Raw genomic sequence first — 19,751 nt, forward strand, 5'->3', positions numbered from 1 at the left:
TATATAAATCGAATAAAAGTAATTTGAACGCAAAATTTGAACGTAAATTGAAACGCGTGCGATTCCTACAGATAATAATTTATTGATTTTTAGTTGTGAAGCAAAACTTTTAATAAACAATTAAAGAAATGGCAAAATAAATATATTATAACACACAAATATATATTAGAAAAATTATAGGATAAATCATAAGCAAAAGAGTATATTAAATGATCAATTATTAATCTCATTTCAGTTTGACCAGACTATAAACATTACAAGAGGAGGCGTACACTTCTCCTCTATCTAAACTTGAACTGTGCAAAATTTCATTCTTCTTCGTCCACGCAATTGGCGGTAAAAGGGGTGCGAAGCTTCACGTATTTATATTATAGATTAAAAAAAAATAGGAGCGCGCCAATTAAAACCGCCATTTTGTTGGTGGACAGAAAGGTGAAGTACGATAGGTACTTGGCGCGATTTGTGATTTGTTGAATGCTGCACGCATTGTGTTATTTTTTTATGAGAGTAATCGACTAAATAATTTACATTAATTTGTATGATTAGGTGTTCTATTTTTAAAAAGAACAATTCGAGGTTTCGTAAAACCTTTACTAAAATAAAACCGTAAAAGGTCACTAATGAAATAATTAATATTATAACACTAAAGACTTCCAACTAAATGAAACACATAAGGATTTTTTGTGTTTCTAAATGACATATTAATGTAAAAAATAATAATCAGTAAGAGTCCCACTTATGGGCTAAGGCTTCTCCGTATAAAGAAAGGATTCAGAGCTTATATCAGACGCTTTTTTTTAGTATAGGTAGGCGGACGAGCATATGGGCCACTTGATGGTAAGTGGTCAACTACGCCCATAGCCATTGTAAGAAATGTTAACCATCGCTTACATTGCCAATGCGCCACCAACCCTGGGAACTAAAATGTTATGCCCCTTGTTCCTGTAATTACACTGACTGGCTCACACACACTTCAAACCGGAACACAGCATCTCCAAGTACTGCTATTTAGCGGTAGAATATCTGATGAGATACTCCTACCCAGGAGATCTTGCACAAAGCCCTACCACAAATTATTCATTGCGGGTTGGTGGATTCACATGTGCCAGATTTTCATCCCAGACACGCATGTACCATAACGATATTTTCCTTAACCAGCGCATTCAAGATGAATTAATAAATAAGTAAAAATAAATTAAACACACGTAATTCATGTGTATCCTGGTGGAACTAATAATATTCGATTATGATTAACACGTTCCAACCACTGGATGTTGGCTGTAAAAAATCTCTCAATCAAGCTTTGATAGAGCTTCAATAGTGCGCCAAATATATAAGTTTAATAACAATTAAAATCATGGACAGAATTAAATAAAATTAAGATAAAAATACCGGGTAAGTAAGCGACTGAACCACAGACATTACTTTCAAAAAACGTAAGATTAACTTTTAAAACTAAAACAGTTGCGAAAAATCCCTTAGTCTTTGTTTGAGTGAATAATTTAAGTCTCAAATGCAATTCTTAAGTGAATCTTTTGTTTTACAACTTTTTTCTTTTCAAACATTTGAGAAACGACGCTCTAATAAAATGGTGGGGTTCTTTTTTCAAACCACATGGTTAAGACAATATTTTATGATTTATTTCTTGTTACGGATCCCGTGCACGAACTACATGGAAATAACAGTTCAATCAAAATAAGGTAATTTTTTTTAGAAAGACGGAAGCAAATTTGCTTCTTCATGATGGACATAGAAATGGATAATTTCAGTTTTAAGTGTAGTGTGTCACACCTCATTCGAGATGGCCCAGTGGTTAGAACGCGTGAATCTTAACCGATGATCGTGGGTTCAAACCCGGGCAAGCTCCACCGAATTTCCATGTGCTTAATTTTTGTTTATAATTCATCTAGTGCTTGACGATGAAGGAAAACATCGTGAGGAAACCAGCATGTGTCAAATTTCACTGAAATTCTGCCACATGTGTATTCCACCAACCCGCATAGGAGGAGTGTGGTAGAATAAGCCCCAAACCTTTTCCCCAAAAAAGGAGAGGAGGCCTTAGCCCAGCATTGGGACATTCACGGGCTGTTACTGTACCTTAATAATCCTAATATTAGAGAAAAAAAGCCTTTAAACATTTCATGCGATATACGAAATACTCTTACCCGCGAGAAGCTGTTCTTAATTTATTTATTTATTTAGAACGCAACACTTTACTATTTATATAAATTTTATTTTTTTCTTCCAAAGCTCACACGATCACATCTTCGCCGACATTCGAAACGCCATCTTTTCATATTAATGAATACCATAGATTATTTTGAATATCGAAGAATGATATTACGTCAATTCAAGGTCAAAGCTTTTTTTTTTATTCCTTCATCCATTGGCATAGGTTTAAGACATTACGAGATATATAGAATAATAAAATCTTTGATACAGACGGAAGCGTGGAATGGCTAAATTTATTCATATATCATTTATTTATAATTAATTAAATTCAAATATGAATGCCTTTTCATCGGGGTAGCGTATTAATATCCATATCTCCGACGCTATACGTAATACTGTATATGATATACACATTTCATGAAAGTTAATAAGGCGTTTAGGCGTATAATACAAAATGGACGCGAAAATTCTGAACTCAATATGTTCCGTGCGAAAGTCTCTTTATATTATACGTTACGATTTTATATTACTGCCTTATTTATAAACGTCGCTTAGCGAATGTTTAGTTTGAATTGAATTTAATATTAGAAAGACGAACACATATATTTCATCTATACTAATATTATAAAAGATAAGATTTGTTTTTTGTATTTAGTATGTTTTTTTGTAAATTACTGAACCGCTATTAAATATTATTTTACGTGTAGAAAACTTCATTATCAGTGAGTAGCATAGGCTGTATTACATTTTCAAAACATGAGAGATCCATATGAAAATTGCAATAATGAAACTAAAGTTGTCAACTTTTACCTATATAATGCCTACGAGGTCGAGGTGGGCGTCTAGTGGTAGAGCTTTGTGCAAGCTCGTCTGGGTAGGTACCACCCACTCATCAGATATTCTACCGCAAAACAGCAGTACTTATTATTGTTGTGTTCCAGTTTGAAGGGTGAGTGAGCCAGTGTAATTACAGGCACAAGGGACATAAAATCGTAGTTCCCAAGGTTGGTGGCGCATTGGCTATGTAAGCGATGGTTGACATTACACATTTCATGAAAGTTAATAAGGCGTTTAGGCGTATAATACAAAATGGACGCGAAAATTCTGAACTCAATATGTTCCGTGCGAAAGTCTCTTTATATTATACGTTACGATTTTATATTACTGCCTTATTTATAAACGTCGCTTAGCGAATGTTTAGTTTGAATTGAATTTAATATTAGAAAGACGAACACATATATTTCATCTATACTAATATTATAAAAGATAAGATTTGTTTTTTGTATTTAGTATGTTTTTTTGTAAATTACTGAACCGCTATTAAATATTATTTTACGTGTAGAAAACTTCATTATCAGTGAGTAGCATAGGCTGTATTACATTTTCAAAACATGAGAGATCCATATGAAAATTGCAATAATGAAACTAAAGTTGTCAACTTTTACCTATATAATGCCTACGAGGTCGAGGTGGGCGTCTAGTGGTAGAGCTTTGTGCAAGCTCGTCTGGGTAGGTACCACCCACTCATCAGATATTCTACCGCAAAACAGCAGTACTTATTATTGTTGTGTTCCAGTTTGAAGGGTGAGTGAGCCAGTGTAATTACAGGCACAAGGGACATAAAATCGTAGTTCCCAAGGTTGGTGGCGCATTGGCTATGTAAGCGATGGTTGACATTTCTTACAATGCCAATGTCTAAGGGCGTTTGGTGACCACTTACCATCAGGTGGCCCATATGCTCGTCCGTCTTCCTATTTTATATTAAAAAAAAGTATATTATAATTACAATATGACAAATATATATATCATTCTTTTGACTGCCTCGTCCGTGTGGCTTGATATAAGGCCACAAATCCCGAGGTTCTGGGTTCAAGCCCCAGGTCGGGCCAATAAAAAGTAACTGAGTTTTTCCATCGAAAAATACTAATCTCTCTTGTAAATACCAATAACCATTAATTTTGATGTCAGCCGAGCATATCCTTTTATCTATATCAAATTTTAAATTAAATCGAAACGAGGTAATAAGCAGGAGAACCGATTTTCTTTTGTATTTATAATAGTCGAATAGACGCGAATGCTCTTAGCGGGTTACTTTCTACGCGATATCGTGTCGTTAAATATAAAAACGCTCTATACCCACGAGCATAAAACACCGCAATATAAAATCAAGGAACGTATTTACTTTTTTTTAAATATACCCATTATTTATAATATTCTGTCGATACAACACAATACCTACAATATACATAATCGTTTTCATATAACCCACATTGGGTTAATAAGTGTAAAAATTGGTAGCTATATGTTTGCGTAAATATTAAAGAGTCGAGATGACTATGGCTATCCCGTGAATCATAGAAAATTGCGGGTTCAAACTTTACGATTGAAATTTACACGTGCTTAATTTTCTTATAATTGATTCTTCTCAAAAATATTTTAAGCCTTAGCTCCACTGTGGCAATGTATCTGACCGAAACAGCCTGTGAATGTCCCACCGCTGGGCTAAAGGCCTCCTCTCCTCATTTTGAGGAGAAGGTTTAGAGCTTATTCCACCAATGGTGGAATACACATGTGGCAGAATTTCAGTGAAATTAGACATATGCAGGTTTCCTCACGATGTTTTTCTTCACCGTAAAACACGAAATGAATTATAATCACAAATTAAGCACATGAAAATTCAGTGGTGCTTGCCCGGGTTTGAACCCACCATTATCGGTTAAGATTCACGCGTTCTTACCACTTGGCAATGTATATAATGGCATAATTCGAAGTTATCGATCTCAGATACTTTTGGAGGTAGAAAGTCCACATGATCCCATATTTATAGAATTTTGAATATCACGCGAAAAAATAGGGTTAATAGAGGTTTAAGAATGAGTGAGACAATAAATCGAGAGGATAAGAATATCACGCGTGCTTCACATTACTAAGCTTGTTAACTATTGACAGCCCAGATGCCATAGTGGATAGTTGGCGCCAGACATTCGTGCAAAGTGTATTTGTGTATGTTTTTAACTTTGCAATTTTTTAATTTCACTTAAGTTATATTTATATACTCCCTCTTCCCTCACTCTTATAATCCATTTGGACGGTAGTCCAACACGAGTGGAAAGAGTCCAGGCGAAGGACCAGCGGCTTTATGTGCTTTCCGAGGCGCGGAAGTGTACACACTTCAACTTCTAGACAAAAAAAACCATTAACTTTTTATTGGCCTAACCTGGTGCTTGAATCTAGGACTTTGGAATCTGCGGACTTATATTATCTAGCCACTGGATGAACGAGGTAATCAAAATCTAATATCAGCAAAATATCAACATTGTTTTTCAATACCTTATCGAATTGATGAAGTCGCGGTAAACAGTTAGTATGTTAACAAAAGGTTCTTTTTATTTTTCTTATTCTTATTTTGCAAGCCATTAACGATCAAAAGGCTTTATTATTCAAGGTCTTATAACACTTCCTTTAATGACCCTTTTACATCAGAAAATAACCTGAAGAAAGCCAACAGAAGTCCATTATTAACCGTCAATATCACCAATCACGTTCAACTCCATAAACTTGATAACCAATAATAAGAGTAATGAAAGTTGAGCCATCCAACCACCTTTCTCTATATAATTTCGTTCAATATATCTCTCGTCGCCTTAAATATGGTTAGCTCAATATCGCCGCAGGTAACGATCGAATTATATTAGGGAGAATTATAAGGTTGGCGCCAGACATTCGTACAAAGTGTATTTGTGTATGTTTTTGACATTGCAATTTTTAAATTTAATTTAAGTTATAGTTCTTATTTTTAAAACCTCGATGCAAAAAAGGGATTGTATTAAATTATATATTAATATTATATAAAGATGTAATATGTGGTATCCTAGCTGCTAAGTGGATTAAACGATGTTCAATAAGTGCAATTAGTTTTTTTTTTATGTTTTAAAGATTACTTAATCTAGAATGTTCTTATTTATTATTAAAGAAAATCTATTCAGCTGTTTGAAGATCATCAACTATGTTCTAGTTGTTGAATATAAGAAGTTATATGGATTTTTTTGTCATTAGGATGAATTTAGGACTATTGCTATTCTTTTCAACTGTCTTTGACAGTTGAGTAGCTTTTTTTACAAATTTTTGAACTTTTCCTTTCATTTCTTGTTTCTTAGATTGTATGTGGTTTATATATATTTCTTAGACTAGTAGTGGACTAGTAACAGCTTGTTAATGTCCCACTGCTGGACTAAGGCCTCCTCTCCCTTTTTGAGGAGAAGGTTTGGAGTTCCACCACGCTGCTCCAATGCGGGTTGGTAGAATACACATGTGGCAGAATTTCAATGACATTAGATACATGCAGGTTTCTTAACGATGTTTTCCTTCACCGTTCAAGTACAAGATGAATTGTAAAAACAAATTAAGCACATGAAAATTCTTGCTCTTCTTGCTTAATTCGTTGTGCTTACCCGGGTTTGAACCCACGATCATCGGTTAAGATTCACACGTATTCACCACTAGGCCATCTCGACTCATTATTTATTACTATTATTAAATTTATTTGAGTGAATATGTTACATATTTACTGCGTCATTTGTTTTTACATACTTGTAGAAATTCTTACGTGAACTTCCTGAATTATGTTACTATAATATATATTATGTGTTGTGTAATAAAGTTAAAAATGAATAAATAAGTACAATATTTCTATACAAAATAAACTCAAACAGGTCATAGATACCGCAGTTTGTATTTTATGCGTTATAATATATTCATTCTGTATATATTGAAGATTGAAATAAAATTATAATAATAATAATAGTCTTATTGATTGTTGTTTTTTATTATAATATATTTATAAAGAAGGACACACTTCGAGCTACGATAATATATGCTCAAATAAAACTTTGTGCGGTTGTCTGGCACCTGCATTTGTCTCAGTCGGATCATTCGGGATGCCACATTGAAAATTCCGGATTTTAGTAATATCGCGACAATAAGCCTTCATTTATTAGGAATTACTCTTTATCGGAATTTTATACTGCAACTTTGAAATACGTAAAATTACGACGTCATATTATGTTCACGAGCAAAACTTGACATGATTGAACTCATTTGGATTTCAGAAGCGGATCTATTGATCAGGTCAACGAACTATGTATGATTTTATTTTATTCTTTATTTTTAATAAAGAGCGTTACGAATATATATTTTTTTAAATTAATGATATAATTTGTTGCATGTTTGTGACGGTAGAATTTTTGGCGTAATTTGTGCTTTATATAAACACATTTTATCACATATTCTACCGCTAAACAGTAATACTTATAATTGTTGTGTTCCGGTTTTAAGATTGAGTGAGCTAGTATAACTAGAGGTACAAACTATGTATCATCATGGTTAATATTTTTCTTAGTTAAATCAGGCCAAATTGCCAGTCTGTTCGGTGCTCGTTTTGTGTTCTAAAAAAATCATTCTAAACGAAAGCAGATAGAAATCTAAGAAATAGACTTTTAACCATCATTTATATAAAAAATATATATATACATCAATTATAAATTGAGCCGAGATAGCCAAGTGGTTAGAACGCGTGAATCTTAACCAACGAACGCGGGTTCAAATCCTGCCTGGGTTACCACTGAAACCACTGAATTATTATGTTTAATTTGTGTTTATAATTCATCACGTGCTCGGTAGTGAAGGAAAATATCATGAGAAAAAGTATATGTGTATTGGAGTAGCGTGGTGGAATAAGCTTCTTCAAACCTTCTTCTTAAAGGGCAGCGCAGCAGTGGAACATTCACTGGGAGTTTTATTTAATTATAAATTAGTATATTATGAAGTGCTACACAATATATTACAAATCTATCTGACATATTTGGAGAAATAAGGTCAGATATTATAATGAAATAAAACGCGGTTGTACCAAAGCCTTAATATAAAATTGAATTTAATCAATTTACAAATAAAGCCAAAATCCATTTATTATCAAATATCTAGAATAGATTTATAACAATTACTGCAAATCGTAAGTTAGTAAATTATTTACTGTACAGGAACTTATATATAATTGTGTATAATAATTAATTAATCCAATAGCCAAATTAATTTACCAAAGCTTCGAAGCTAAGCCGGTAAAGGAGTCCAACTAGTGTACTGCATCAGAAGGAGAAGAGGCTCAGCAGTGGACACTCGTAAGTTGTTACTTCTTACTAATAAAGAAAATTGTCCAGTTTTAAGACGTGTTAAGTTGAGATAGATTTCTAAGCATTTTGGATCACTTACAGTTCTATATAAACGAAAAAAAAAAATCCTTTTTGAACCAATAGAGTTTAAAATAGTCTTAAAGTTTTAAGCGCTCAGCATTTCACTTATAATTCGTCTTTGGGAAGCTGCACTAAATGATAAGGCTTGACAAACTTACAACTCTGGATTTTCTAGACAGCTATGAGGAAAATTAATATGACACTTGATATAGTTCAAGGCTAATATAGAATTCAGGAAGACTTAGAAGATTTTTCAATTTGCATCGTAGTTAAATACATAAATATAACCTAGATTATTATGACAATTTATTTATACAATGAGTGAGTCGTAATTAAAAATACATATTGTTATATTTTGTTTCCATCTCTTCTAAGCAATTTTGATTGCTAATTATATAAAGTTAAAGCGATCACCGGTTCGGAATATAAATTTTGAACAGAACCGGCTAGAAACTCAGTAGTAAGTATTTTTCAACAATTAAATCTTTCATGTGACAGAAGTCTGGAATTGTAAACAGATATGTACCTTGAAATTCGTTTCAAATCTCGTCCTAAGTAATTTTACTTGAAAAACATTGCAATATAAAAAAGTTGTTACTCTATTTGGTGGTTAGTCTTTGTGCAAGCCCGTCTGGGTATGTACAGTACAGTACAGTAACAGCCTGTAAATGTCCCACTGCTGGGCTAAGGCCTCCTCTCCCTTTTTTGAGGAGAAGGTTTGGAGCTTATTCCACCACGCTGCTCCAGTGCGGGTTGGTAGAATACACATGTGGCAGAATTTCGATGAAATTAGACACATGCAGGTTTCCTCACGATATTTTCCTTCACCGAAAAGCACGAGATGAATTATAAACAGAAATTAAGCACATGTAAATTCAGAGGTGCTTGCCCGGGTTTGAACCCACGTTCATCGGTTAAGATTCACGCGTTCTTACCACTGGGCCATCTCGACTTCTGGGTAAACCAGCCACTAATTAGAAATTTTACCGCTAAACTTAGTAGTAATGCGTTTGAAAGTAAATGAGCCAGTGTAGCTACAGGCACTGGAGACATAACATTTTAGTTCCTAAGGTTGACGAGCCGGTTGGCGTGGTTGGAACACTTGCCTTTCACGCCGAAGGTTGTGGGTTCGATTCCCACCCTGGACAGACATTTGTGTGCATGAACATGTCTGTTTGTCCTTAGTCTGGGTGTAATTATCTATATAAGTATGTATTTACAAAAGAAAAGTAGTATATGTAGAATATCAGTTGTCTGGTTTCCATAGCACAAGCTTTGTACAAGCTTAATTTGGGATCAGATGTCCGTGTGTGAAAAATGTCCCAGGATATTATAAGGTATGGTCAGTGCCAATGTCTATGGGCAGTGGTCACTTACCATTAGAAGGCCCATTGTCCAGTCTGCTTACATCTATTGTATAAAAAACACTTCGTTCAAAAGAAGCGATAATAGATCTTTTCCTGAAACAAAAGCGCTAAGCTCACAATTTGTCAAGTGCTCTGCGGCAAAGAACGCTATAAAATGGGAAATCCACTAACTAAATGTATAAGGGCTTATAAAAAATTCTGTACACACCCGCTGAGAAAGATAAATGTACTGTGAACTCTAAGAAACCTCGCTAGCATTCAATTGCTTGGGAAATTACACAAAGTGACATAAAATAATTGGTGTGCAGAGGACTTTTTCTCACACTCACATATTATATGTATGTATTTATAAATTCATTATCATAACTAATATTAAAAAATGAAAAAGTGATCATTTCGCCTATTTGCTGCCTATATATTTAAAATTAAAAAAAAAAATCTTGTTTTCATTAGAGTACCCACCAAACCGTACAAGGTGTTTGTATGAGTGTGTCTTCGTGTAAGTGTGTGTGTTTGCGTTTATAAATCTTTACCTAACCTATATTTGGTATCTGGTTAACATGACGTCCCTTTTTAATGTAAATTAGAGAGCGGTCAACGCGTTTGTTTTTGTTAACTTGACTCTGAATAATTTGATTTCATACTGAGATTAATAGTCATCAGTGTGCCTTGTTGTTATAAATTAAGATTAAAAATAAGTGCTTATTCTTGTTTATTTATTTATTTATTTATTTTTTTTTTCAGCCTTTTGCCGTCCACTGCTGGACGAAAGCCTCCCCCATAGAACGCCAACCATCCCGATCTTGGGCAGTCCGCATCCATCCCGAACCTGCCACCTTTTTTAAATCGTCGGCCCATCTTGTCACAGGGCGTCCTACACTACGTTTGCCTAAGCGTGGTCTCCACTCCAACACGTGTCGGCTCCATCGGCCATCAATGCGCCTGGAGACATGACCAGCCCACTTCCACTTCAGCGAGCTAATTCTAAGCGCGATGTCGGTGACTTTAGTTCTCTGGCGAATGTCCTCATTTCGGTTTCTATCTGCCAGAGAAACCCCAAGCATCGCGCGTTCCATTGCTCGCTGAGCGACCCTAAATTGGTGGACCAGTCCTACGGTAAGTGTCCACGTTTCGGCACCGTAAGTCATTACAGGTAGGACGCACTGATTGAAGACCCTGGTCTTAAGCGACTGTGGGATCGACGATTCAAAAATATGACGTAACCTCCCGAATGCCGCCCAGCCCAAACGTATTCTTCTTTTAGCCTCCTTCTCAAAGTTGTGCCGGCCAAGTTGTATAGTTTGGCCCAGGTAGATATATTCCTGCACAACTTCAAGTGGAGAGCCATTTACGACCACTGGTCTCGGGGATACATGACGGTTTGCCATAATTTTGGTCTTTTCAATGTTCATCCCGAGACCTACTTGTCTTGAAGAATCGCTCAGGCTGTTTAGCATCTCTTCCAAATCCTGCAGAGTCTCCGCCATGATGACAATGTCGTCGGCAAATCGCAGATGTGTAATGTGTTGGCCATTTATATTAATGGCGCGTCCGTTCCAATCGAGCGTCTTGAAGACGTCCTCCAATGCATTGGTAAAGAGTTTCGGTGATATTACATCTCCCTGTCTTACCCCGCGATGCAATTGGATTGGTCTTGTGCTCTGATCTTGTACTTGGACGGTCATGGTTGCGGCTTCGTACAAACACTTTACCACCTGGACATACCGACAGTCAATTAGGCATCTCTGCATGGATTCCAGAACAGCCCAGGTCTCGATGGTATCGAAGGCTTTTTCGTAGTCCACAAACGCTAGGCATAGAGGCTGATTATATTCCTCGGTCTTCTGTATTATTTGCCTTAGTGTGTGTATGTGGTCTACGGTACTGAAGCCTTTTCGAAACCCAGCCTGCTCCACGGGTTGGAAGTCATCGAATTTTCGGGCAAGACGATTCGTGATTACCCTCGAAAACAATTTGTAAACATGGCTTAAAAGTGAAATGGGGCGGTAGTTTTTCAGAAGAGCTTTCTCGCCCTTCTTGAAAAACAGCACCACCACACTTCTGCTCCATGTCTTCGGTGTTATACCATTGTGGAGGACGGAATTAAAGATGTTAGCCAGCTCTCTCAGAACTGGTGTACCTCCTGCTTTGAGAAGCTCTGAGGTAATTCCGTCATCTCCTGGAGCCTTTTTGTTTCCAAGTTGCCCGAGAGCAATCCTAATCTCGCCCAAATCGATGTCGGGAAGATTGTCTGATAGATGGCGTGTTAGTCTGGCTCGTGGGTCATCCGCACTGTGGGACTCAGGTGGAGGTACTCGTGATGAGTATAAATCGCCATAGTACTTTTCGACTTCAGCTAGAATCTCTGGTTTTGAGGTGACGGTTGTGCCTTGTATGGTTCTGAGTTTTGTCAGGTGACAACAGGAGGTATGTGACTTTGCAAAAACCTTTGAGCCCCTATTCAGTGCTATAGCATCTTCAATATTCCGGGTATTCGCTCGTCTTGTGTCACGCCTTATTAGTTTTTTAACCTTCCTGTTAAGTGCCTGACACTCAGATGGCGTCTTGTTCTGCTGTTCTCGTCTCCTCGTCATCTCGTTCAGAGTTTCGCCTGAGAGCTTCGACTTACGTCCATTGCTCTTTTGTCGAAAGTAATTCTGGCCTACCTCGCGGATGACTCGCACCAGACCATTGGTGGCGTCGTCAATGCCCTGCCTGGTTTCCAACATGGCAAATCGGTTCTGTAGTTCCAGCTGGAAGCTTTCGCAACCATCTTCGACCTGAGGCAGAGTTGGTCTAAGAGTCGACTTCATTAACCGCGATCGTTCTATTTTAGTGTTAATATTCAGGGTGCCTCTTACCAGGCGGTGATCACTTCCAGTGTTTACCCTGTTGATCACGGAGACATCCCTAAATATTTGGCGCTTATTGGATAAAATGAAGTCGATCTCATTCATCGCTATGTTATCGGGGCTTCGATATATTCGATTTGGGGCTTTTTCTGGAAAAATGAATTCATCAGAAATAATCGCTGAGCCTCGAGGAAGTTTACCAGCATTTGTCCCCGATGATTTCTGCGCCCATAGCCGAATTTTCCTACCCTCGATTCACCATCTTCTTGTACTCCCACTTTGGCATTGAAGTCACCCATAACAATTGTGTAGAAGGTATTGGTACGAGACATAGCTTTCACTATGTCTTCGTACATGGCTTCGACCTCTTCGTCAGTGTATGTAGACGTTGGGGCATACACTTGTATAACCTTCAAGGCATACCTCTCGGTTATCTTTAAGACAAGGTATGCCACCCTCGCCGACACACTGCCAACCTCCACGACATTGCATCTGAGTGACTTGTGGATCAAAAAGCCGACGCCACCTTGGGATGGTTGGTGTACTTCTCGGAAGTAGAGTTAGTGACCGGCAAATAGTGTCATCGTGTCCTCGCCCTGTCTTCGGACTTCTGATAGACCTACTATATCCCAGTTAATACGACTTAACTCTACTTCCAATTCTGTCAGATGTTCGTCCAGCCGCAGAGAGCGTCCATTATACGTGGCCAGAAACAGTCGCCGTTTGTGGTACCCTGCCGTAGCCCGGGGATTCTTAGCACCCCCCATCGCACCGTTACCATGGCCGGTACCGTGGCCAGGAATAGTGTGATTACCGGGAATTGGGGGCCGTGAATTTTTGTCGTCGCTCATAGGGGGGTTTTTGCCTTAGTCACCACGCTTGGCAGGCGGGTTGGTGACCGCAGTGGCTGGAAATCTTTCACTAATAGCGCTGCTGCCCGCTATCAGGATTTGCATTTTCGGATTCCAGCATTTGTGTGGTTATACCGCCACGATTTCGGTCGCCAGAGCCTCGTTCGTTGATTAGCAGGATGTACCACGAGCAGGTGAGGTTGACGGTAGAGAGCCTATGTTGTTATCAGCTCCCCTTAAATCCCCAGCTCCCCTTAAATCTTGTTTATTATCAACTATTAAAAAATAATTTAAAAAAATAAAATAATGTTTTTGGAATGCAAACATTTATATATAATCGACAGATGGTGATGATTATATCAACCATCTGCCTAATAATAAGAATTTTTTTTTATAGAATAGTAAGGCGGACGAGCATATGGGCCACCTGATGCTAAGTGGTCACCAAACACCCTTAGACATTGGCATTGTAAGAAATGTTAACCATCGCTTACATCACCAATGCGCCCCTAACCTTGGGAACAGATGTAATGTCCCTTGTGCCTGTGATTACACTGGCTCAATCTCCCTTCAAACCGGAACACAACAATACCAAGTACTGCTGTTTTGCGGTAGAATATCTGATGAGTGGGTGGTACCTACCCAGACGAGCTTGCACAAAGCTCTACCACCAATCTTTATAGCCATATCTAAAAATGAAAAAACTCTTAGTCACTTTGTTTAAGAAACGATTATCCTGATGTAATCATTTTATATGATATTAATCACGCTTATATATATAGTACTTGGGCGAACGCGCTTCGCTCGGCACAAATAATAATAATTAGGCTATACTAATATTATAAAGAGGTAAAGCTTGTGAGGTTGTAGGGAGTAATCTCTGTATCTAATGAACCGATTTTAAAAAATTTTTACCGATTGAAAAGCCACATTATTTGTGAGTGTCATAGGCTATATATTAACCTGAAAAATGATAAGACTTTATCATGATAGTCGGTTTTGCAAGGTAAGCGAAATCAGAAAACGTAATAAATACAAAAATCGACTAAACTCGTAGTTATAAGTAGTTATAGGAACTTAAACTGACATGTTTAGATTAAAAAAAATTAAGGGTGGTTTTTCACTCGTTCCATATTTACGTGTAGACCTTAAAATCTACATAAAGACCGGTTGTCATCAATTTTGATTGCTGAATCTTACATTATAAGTAAGTGTTCCTAATAGAATCATTTAATTGAAATAATATAATAAAATGATAAAAATTTACTAGTTTCTGATTTATTCCTTTGTATTCACTTATTACCTATCTGGATGCCAAATTTGAACTTTCTAGGTCATCTGGAACTGGGTAAGAGTTATGAGCTATTTGTCAGTCAGTGATAAAAATGACGATTTTTGGACGTTAATATCTAAATAACCGTTAGAAGTTGGTTTATAAAATTTAGAACACATGTGTATCTCGCAGGTCTCAATATATTAGCCAAAACTTAACATGTTTATGTGAAATAGTTTTTGAGTTATAAGGGGGTCAAAAGTGGCTCCAAATGGTTCGTGTAATATTACACACGGTGCTGCTAGCCAGTTCTGTTAGCTTGAACATGACTTGACACTATACCGCGTATAAAATAATATATACAATCATAGTAGTACCATAAAATATGCTATAAAAATTACTAAAACAACAAATTAATCACATGACACTCGACGTAATCAAAATTTGAATCCACAATCTTCAATACAAATCCACGTCTTATTTACTAAGCAATCGACGTTTAGTATAAAATAGTATATTTTGTTTTAACAGTAGAAGTGTCGTTTTTAACAAATCAAATCTGTAGTACAAAGACATTCTTAAAGTCAATAAGCACATTCTACATATAAATTACAGTTAAAGGTTTATTGCTGAGTACAAACAGACTGACAATTTGAATAGAAATGGCTTCAATTAACATTGAAATTTTTCATGGGGACCGGACGCATAGTTTACTTGGTGGTAGGTCTTGGTTGGTATCACTCATTAGTATTTTTTTTCTTATCTGAATTTGAAAAGCTAGTGAGCCAGTGTAAAATACCATCATACATACATACATACATACAGACATACATACATACATACATACATACATACATACATACATACACACCATCTTAATTCAAACTTACTTACCATGCGGGGCTGTTTGCAAGTCTTCTTCTTTCTTGAATTCTTGCCACCATCCATGCGACCACGACTTGTACAGTATCTATTTTTAAACTTGGTCTAAATGATATATGTAAATTAAAACAAAAGACTTATTTTTTTTTTAATAAATTCACAATATGCTTATATTTATATCATAACAGTTACAGCCTTTGGATGACCAACTGCTGGGCTAAGGCCTTTTTTGAGAAGAAGGTATGGAGCTTATTCTACCACGCTGCTCCAATACGGGTTGGCGGAATACACATGTGGCAGAATTTTAGTGAAATTTGACACATGCAGGTTTCTTCGCGTTATTTTCCTTCACCGTTAAGCACGAGATGAATATCATATAATCACAAATTAAGCACATGGAAATTCAGTGGTGCTTGCCCGGGTTTGAACCCACGATTATCGGTTAAGATTCACGCGTTCTTACCACTGGGCCATCTCGGCTGATATTTATATCATACTATCTAGTAATATTTATCACTATTATAATTTAAAATAAGATAAATAGTAATAAAAGAAGAAGCTTTTAAACGGCCACTAAGCATTTTGCAAAATCTAAATTTATATTCCAAACTACGCATAGAGTAAAATTATGAACTTACCATTTCTACAATATCCATTGTTCTAGGACCACCCACTCAGCATAAGTACCACAATTTACGAGCACAGATAAATGTCTCTAACCCACACAAATTGAGACGTAAGTTGCTTTTTCTAAATCTATATATCAACTAGTATTCATTCCCGATTTCACTTGGTAGTATTTATTTTTATTATTTAGGTTAAAATTCAATATAATAAATTCATACAAAGTTACAATTCCAAAAATTAAACCTGTATTTCAAATTTCAGCTTTCCAGTTTCAATAGACTTTTATACAGAATAGTTAGGCGGAAGAGCATATACGCTACCTGACTGTAAGTGGTCACCAACGCCCAAAGACATTGGTATTGTAAGAAATGTTAGACATCGCTTACATCTCTTAATACAATCTTAATCGATGAAGATTGACAGTGAAGGAAAACATCGTGATGAAATCTGCATGTGACTAATTTCACTGAAATTCTGTCACATGTGTATTCCACCAACCCGCGATGGAGCAGCGTGGTGGAATAAGCTCCAAACCTTCTCCTCAAAAAGGGAGAGGAGGCCTTTAGCCCAGTAGTGGGACTTTCACAGGCTGTAACAGTAGGTATGCGATTTGCAAATAGCACCGCTCTATTAAACACAACTAAGAGTTAGTTTATGTATCTTTATTTATAATACAACACTATTCTACTAAACTAATATCCACTTTAATTAAGACGCTATTTTTTACGAATACGTAATAGAAATCATAGAATATTCAAGTTCTCGGCTAGTTATATCGCATCAATTGAATATCAAAGTTCTTTATAAATATATACTTTAATATTTATTTTATTTAATATGTAATTTAAACGTATCCAATTGAAATATAATAATAAAATGTATATGTATTTCTCGTAACGAACCTTATCATTTGATGTCACTTGATGTACCAAATATTTTTATAAAATATAATTTGTCCCTCATATTATAGACGCTATACGTTCGTAATAGGGTCAATTATGTATAGTTGATAAATAGACAGACGACAGTGCAAGATTCTACTCGCATAAGGGTTTCGATTTTTATTCGTCTAGTTTCTACCCGCATGTATATGTATGTATTCTATATCCTTTTCAGTACTCCTGACTACTTGTAAGCAAAATGTCACGATGAGCAGTTAATTATTTAAAGCGTAACAAATTAATAAACAAACTCACTTTCACATTGATAATAATAATAACGATGTACGGAATACTAACAAGATTTCCGCTTTAATATTGTTACCACAGATAATTAGAACATTAGCGTTCAGCGAGAAAATCCATCCGCATCACAAAGAGAATTCGCTCAAGGCCAACCAATAAAAAGTTTATAACAACTTCAGAATATCCCTTGTTCAATATTTCTAAAGAATTAATGAACGCGACCTCATACCACAGCACTTAAAGAACATCAAACTCAGCAATTTTTTTCTTGCAAGGTAAGCGATACGGAGATCTGATAATGTTCCTAGTTTATACCGGACTGAGATTAAATTATCTTAATTTTATTCAAGCGTCAACCGGATTAAATCGCTTGACATCTTTTGTCAATGATGCTACAGATTTAGAAGAACAAACAAGATATTCAAGCGAATAAATCTGTAAATAAACAGGATTTATATTTTAATATATAAAGTTAAAAAACGTATAATTGTTCCACACCTGGGCTAAGAACGACTCCGGTTTTGAGTTTATTCCACCACGCCGCTCCAATGCGGTTTGGTGGATACGATTGTAGCAGATTTTCATTCCTAAACATTAAATTAATATTTGAAGTTAATATTTTATTCATAGTAAAATCAAAATATTCTATATTCAATCAGGCTCATAAAAGCCATTTATAATAATAATAAAACAATAATATCCTGGGACATTCTTCACACACGGCCATCTGACCCCAAACTAAGCAGAGCTTGTACTATGGAAACCAGACAACTGATATACTACATATACTACTATTCTTTTGTAAATACATACTTATATAGATAATTACACCCAGACTCAGGACAAACAGACGTGTTCGTGCACACAAATGTCTGTCCTGGTTAGGAATCGAACCCCAAACTTCGGCGTGAAAGGCAGTATTTACCATCCACGCGAACCGGCCCGTTAGAAAATTAAATTGAAAGCTACTTATAATAATAGACATACTAGTCCTAAATGTAAAACATACAATAAAAATAATAATAATAAAATGTATAAACCAAATAAAATATCATAGCTATATTAATACAATTAATTATTTGCTTTTTTATTATTTTTACTTTTATCGAATATTACTTATTATTAATTTAATATTATTTATTTATTATTTTATTCGATAATCCTTTTATAGAAATTTTAAACGAGATTAATTTTATTAATATGCAAAATTAAAAAGTTATTTTGAAAACGGAGTTGGCTATATAGTACGTCTATATTTTGCATGTTTTCGTAGTATTTTTAAATGTACAGCCAAGCATTTATGTATCTAGTTATATCTACAATTGTATCCATGCGAAGTTTGTGTTTATAATTCATCTCGTGCTCGACGGTGAAGGAAAGCATCGTGAGGAAACCTGCATGTGTCAAATTTACCTAAATTCTGCCACATGTATTCCATCAACACGCATTTGAGCAGCGCGGTAGAATAAGCTCCAAACCTTTTCCTCAAAAAAAAGGGGAGGAGGCCTTAGCCCAGCAGTGGGACATTCACAGACTGTTACTGCAGTTATCAAGTATAGCTAGTTATAAAGCAAGATTGAAAATGACACTACATACAATATGAAAGCCAATACCACAGTATGTGGTTTTATCCTTTTGGGATTTTGATTTGAGTGTGTCAGCCTATTTACATAACTCGCTTAGCTTGTAACAATCATATATCTTCTGCTACATGTATTACATACATATCTTTAGATGTCATTCTTATATTACTTGCGTAAATTTTGTATATATTTTTAAACTCAACTGGACGGATTCGAAGGTTTTAAGATGGTTGAAGTATTGTTGTAGTAAATTTTTTTTTATTGTTAATATAAAATTAAGAAAAAAGTAATAATAAATTTAAACTATAAAGTATCTGTTAATGGCCCACAGCTGGGCAACAGTTTCTAGGAGCCTGTTTCAGTTTCTTGGTAACCTGGCACCCGAAACGATGAAAATTGAGTGAGTTTATGAATATTCATTTCAAATTCATTCGTTTTCAAATAAAACTAGTTTTAATACATTAACAGAAGAGAAGAAGAAATTTATTCACAGAAACGTGGATTCTTGTACTCGTATTCCATAAATCCTATGAAATATATACGACAAAGTATATAAGATAAATTTCAGCTATTATAATAACGAAATCTATTATAAAGTTGAATCGGATCCCGTATTGCGGGACTCGAGGGAAGAGTAATCCATTTAAACCGCAATTCGGTCTATTTAGCATTCACAAGTCTGAAACAATACTGGACTACTTTGAACGATAAT

At 35.8% G+C, this 19,751-nt stretch overlaps 1 protein-coding gene across 1 annotated transcript in view; it reads right to left on the minus strand.

The window, feature by feature from the left end:
• The window catches only part of LOC126778443 (nephrin-like), a 337,695-nt gene that overhangs the window by 117,968 nt on the left and 199,976 nt on the right, over window positions 1-19,751 (minus strand). The gene's annotated exons all lie outside the window — the stretch shown is intronic.

This window comes from Nymphalis io, chromosome 26 (assembly GCF_905147045.1).
Source record: "Nymphalis io chromosome 26, ilAglIoxx1.1, whole genome shotgun sequence".
Classification (NCBI taxonomy): domain Eukaryota; kingdom Metazoa; phylum Arthropoda; class Insecta; order Lepidoptera; family Nymphalidae; genus Nymphalis; species Nymphalis io.